This window comes from Durio zibethinus, unplaced genomic scaffold (genome assembly GCF_047325235.1).
Source record: "Durio zibethinus cultivar Kanyao isolate XHJ-2024 unplaced genomic scaffold, ASM4732523v1 HiC_scaffold_403, whole genome shotgun sequence".
NCBI classification, from domain to species: domain Eukaryota; kingdom Viridiplantae; phylum Streptophyta; class Magnoliopsida; order Malvales; family Malvaceae; genus Durio; species Durio zibethinus.
In genome coordinates, this window is record NW_028323026.1 from 150,001 (window position 1) to 155,000 (window position 5,000).

A 5,000-nucleotide genomic window follows, 5' to 3' on the forward strand; every position below is an offset into this window, starting at 1 on the left:
TGGTGTTCGACGTAGGGGCTATCTTCTGCTGATGGTGGTCGAGGCAAGAGCCCGCACCAAGGGCCAGCGTGTGCCCATGGTGCTCGAGGCAACCGTCCGCACCAGGGCCCAGCGTGTGCCGATGGTGGTCGAGGCAACCGCCCGCACCAGGGCCCAGCGTGTGCCGATGGTGCTCGAGGCAACCGCCCGCACCAAGGGCCGGCTTGTGCCGATGGTGTTCGAGGCAACCGCCCGCACCAGGGCCCAGCGTGTGCCGATGGTGGTCGAGGCAACCGCCAGCACCAGGGCCCAGCGTGTGCCGATGGTGGTCGAGGCAACCGCCCGCACCAGGGCCCAGCGTGTGCCGATGGTGGTCGAGGCAACCGCCCGCACCAAGGCCGAGCGTGTGCCGATGGTGGTTGAGGCAAGCGCCCGCACCAGGGCCCAGCGTGTGCCGATGGTGGTCGAGGCAAGCGCCCTCACCAAGGCCGAGCGTGTGCCGATGGTGGTCGAGGCAACCGCCCGCACCAGGGCCCAGCGTGTGCCGATGGTGGTCGAGGCAAGCGCCCGCACCAAGGCCGAGCGTGTGCCGATGGTGGTCGAGGCAACCGGCCGCACCAAGGGCCGGCGTGTGCCGATGGTGTTCGAGGCAACCGCCCGCACCAGGGCCCAGCGTGTGCCGATGGTGGTCGAGCCAGGAGCCCGCACCAAGGGCCGGCTTGTGCCGATGGTGTTCGGGGCAAGCGCCCGCACCAGGGCCCAGCGTGTGCCGATGGTGCTGGGGGCAAGCGCCCGCCCCAGGGCCCAGCGTGTGCCGATGGTTATCGGGGCAACCGGCCGCACCAGGGCCCAGGGTCTGCCGATGGTGCTCGAGGCAACCGCCCGCACCAAGGCTCAGCATGTGCCGATTGTGATCGAGGCAACAACCCACACCAGGGCCCAGCTTGTGCCGATGGCGGTCGAGGCAAGTGCCCGTACCGAAGGGCAGCCTATGCCGATGATGGTCGATGCATGTGCCATCACCATGCGTCATCATGTGCCATTGATGGTCGAGGCCTTGGCCGAAGTTCGATTTTGAGCCACGGTGCCCATGCTTGGCTCCAGCATGTGCTGGTGCCGCATTTTTTTCACTCGGGACAGCATCGCCGGAGCATCGCCGGAGCATCGCCGGAGTACCGCCGGAGAACCTGACCGGCGGCATTGGGGTTCCGGCGATTGGGAGGGGGGCCGGGGGGGTGTGCGCACATGGTGTGCGATGGGTGCTGGTACTTGGCCTTGTGTTGGCCCCCTATCCCTCATCAAACCTCTGAGAATTCACACCCCCTTAAAGAGCTTTTGAGATTTTACAGGTTTGCTACCAGTAGCCGTTAAAGTGTCTGAAATGGGGACACTTTTTTCAAACGGTCACAAAATCTTCTCTACTTCGAGTTTTTAGCTGAATTTTTTTGTGCATGCCAACAAAAATAGAAGGATCATGCCTACAAAATTTGGGGCCAAAAATCCTTATAAAAAAATTTTAAAAAATCCCGAACCGCAAAAAGTTTCGAAAATCGTGAAAAATAGAAAACGAGTCATCTTCCAACGAAACTTCACGTGAAGGCTTAGGGGACCATTGTATGAATTTACAAGCCATAAAAATGGCATTGGCACGGCAGAAATTTGAAGATGTGCCTAAACCCACCAGGGCCCAGCGTGTGCCGATGGTGCTCGAGGCAACCGCCCGCACCAGGGCCCAGCGTGTGCCGATGGTGCCCGAGGCAAGCGCCCGCACCAGGGCCCAGCGTGTGCCGATGGTGGTCGAGGCAACCGCCCGCACCAGGGCCGATAGTGTGCCGATGGTGCTCGAGGCAACCTGTCGCACCAGGGCCCAGCGTGTGCCGATGGTGATCGAGGCAACCTGCCGCACCAGGGCCCAGCGTGTGCCGATGGTGGTCGAGGCAAGCGCCCGCACCAGCGCCCAGCGTGTGCCGATGGTGCTCGAGGCAACCGACCGCACCAGGGCCCAGCGTGTGCCGATGGTGCTCGAGGCAACCTGCCGCACCAGGGCCCAGCGTGTGCCGATGGTGCTCGAGGCAACCTGCCGCACCAGGGCCCAGCGTGTGCCGATGGTGGTCGAGGCAAGCGCCCGCACCAGGGCCCAGCGTGTGCCGATGGTGGTCGAGGCAACCGCCCGCACCAGGGCCCAGCGTGTGCCGATGGTGCTCGAGGCAACCTGCCGCACCAGGGCCGAGCGTGTGCCGATGGTGGTCGAGGCAAGCGCCCGCACCAGGGCCCAGCGTGTGCCGATGGTGGTCGAGGCAACCTGCCGCACCAGGGCCGAGCGTGTGCCGATGGTGGTCGAGGCAAGCGCCCGCACCAGGGCCCAGCGTGTGCCGATGGTGGTCGAGGCAACCTGCCGCACCAGGGCCCAGCGTGTGCCGATGGTGCTCGAGGCAACCGACCGCACCAGGGCCGAGCGTGTGCCGATGGTGCTCGAGGCAAGCGCCCGCACCAGGGCCCAGCGTGTGCCGATGGTGCTCGAGGCAACCGACCGCACCAGGGCCGAGCGTGTGCCGATGGTGGTCGAGGCAAGCGCCCTCACCAGGGCCCAGCGTGTGCCGATGGTGGTCGAGGCAACCTGCCGCACCAGGGCCCAGCGTGTGCCGATGGTGCTCGAGGCAACCGACCGCACCAGGGCCGAGCGTGTGCCGATGGTGCTCGAGGCAAGCGCCCGCACCAGGGCCCAGCGTGTGCCGATGGTGGTCGAGGCAACCTGCCGCACCAGGGCCCAGCGTGTGCCGATGGTGCTCGAGGCAACCTGCCGCACCAGGGCCCAGCGTGTGCCGATGGTGGTCGAGGCAAGCGCCCGCACCAGGGCCCAGCGTGTGCCGATGGTGGTCGAGGCAACCGCCCGCACCAGGGCCCAGCGTGTGCCGATGGTGGTCGAGGCAACCTGCCGCACCAGGGCCCAGCGTGTGCCGATGGTGCTCGAGGCAACCGACCGCACCAGGGCGGAGCGTGTGCCGATGGTGGTCGAGGCAAGCGCCCGCACCAGGGCCCAGCGTGTGCCGATGGTGGTCGAGGCTGCCGATGGTGGTCGAGGCAAGCTGCCGCACCAGGGCCCAGCGTGTGCCGATGGTGGTCGAGGCAACCGCCCGCACCAGGGCCCAGCGTGTGCCGATGGTGATCGAGGCAACCTGCCGCACCAGGGCCCAGCGTGTGCCGATGGTGGTCGAGGCAAGCGCCCGCACCAGGGCCCAGCGTGTGCCGATGGTGGTCGAGGCAACCGACCGCACCAGGGCCCAGCGTGTGCCGATGGTGCTCGAGGCAACCTGCCGCACCAGGGCCCAGCGTGTGCCGATGGTGCTCGAGGCAACCTGCCGCACCAGGGCCCAGCGTGTGCCGATGGTGGTCGAGGCAACCTGCCGCACCAGGGCCCAGCGTGTGCCGATGGTGCTCGAGGCAACCGACCGCACCAGGGCCGAGCGTGTGCCGATGGTGGTCGAGGCAAGCGCCCGCACCAGGGCCCAGCGTGTGCCGATGGTGGTCGAGGCAACCGCCCGCACCAGGGCCCAGCGTGTGCCGATGGTGGTCGAGGCAACCGCCCGCACCAGGGCCCAGCGTGTGCCGATGGTGCTCGAGGCAACCGACCGCACCAGGGCCCAGCGTGTGCCGATGGTGGTCGAGGCAAGCGCCCGCACCAGGGCCCAGCGTGTGCCGATGGTGCTCGAGGCAACCGACCGCACCAGGGCCGAGCGTGTGCCGATGGTGCTCGAGGCAAGCTGCCGCACCAGGGCCCAGCGTGTGCCGATGGTGGTCGAGGCAACCGCCCGCACCAGGGCCCAGCGTGTGCCGATGGTGATCGAGGCAACCGACCGCACCAGGGCCCAGCGTGTGCCGATGGTGCTCGAGGCAACCTGCCGCACCAGGGCCCAGCGTGTGCCGATGGTGCTCGAGGCAACCTGCCGCACCAGGGCCCAGCGTGTGCCGATGGTGGTCGAGGCAACCGCCCGCACCAGGGCCCAGCGTGTGCCGATGGTGCTCGAGGCAACCGACCGCACCAGGGCCCAGCGTGTGCCGATGGTGGTCGAGGCAACCTGCCGCACCAGGGCCCAGCGTGTGCCGATGGTGGTCGAGGCAAGCGCCCGCACCAGGGCCCAGCGTGTGCCGATGGTGGTCGAGGCAAGCGCCCGCACCAGGGCCCAGCGTGTGCCGATGGTGGTCGAGGCAAGCGCCCGCACCAGGGCCCAACGTGTGCCGATGGTGCTGGGGGCAACCGCCCGCACCAGGGCCCAGCGTGTGCCGATGGTGGTCGAGGCAAGCGCCCGCACCAGTGCCCAGCGTGTGCCGATGGTGGTCGAGGCAAGCGCCCCCACCAGGGCCCAGCTTTTGCCGATGGTGATCGAGGCAACCGGCCGCTCCAGGGCCCAGCGTGTGCCGATGGTTATCGGGGCAACCGGCCGCACCAGGGCCCAGGGTCTGCGGATGGTGCTCGAGGCAACCGCCCGCACCAAGGCTCAGCATGTGCCGCTGGTGATCGAGGCAACAACCCACACCAGGGCCCAGCTTGTGCCGATGGCGGTCGAGGCAAGTGCCCGTACCGAAGGGCAGCCTATGCCGATGATGGTCGATGCATGTGCCATCACCATGCGTCATCATGTGCCATTGATGGTCGAGGCCTTGGCCGAAGTTCGATTTTGAGCCACGGTGCCCATGCTTGGCTCCAGCATGTGCTGGTGCCGCATTTTTTTCACTCGGGACAGCATCGCCGGAGCATCGCCGGAGCATCGCCGGAGTACCGCCGGAGAACCTGACCGGCGGCATTGGGGTTCCGGCGATTGGGAGGGGGGCCGGGGGGGTGTGCGCACATGACGTGCGATGGGTGCTGGTGCTTGGCCCTTGTGTTGGCCCCCTATCCCTCATCAAACCTCTGAGAACTCACACCCCCTTAAAGAGCGTTTGAGATTTTACAGGTTTGCTGCCAGTAGCCGTTGAAGTGTCTGAAACGGGGACACTTTTTTCAAACGGTCGCGAAATCTTCT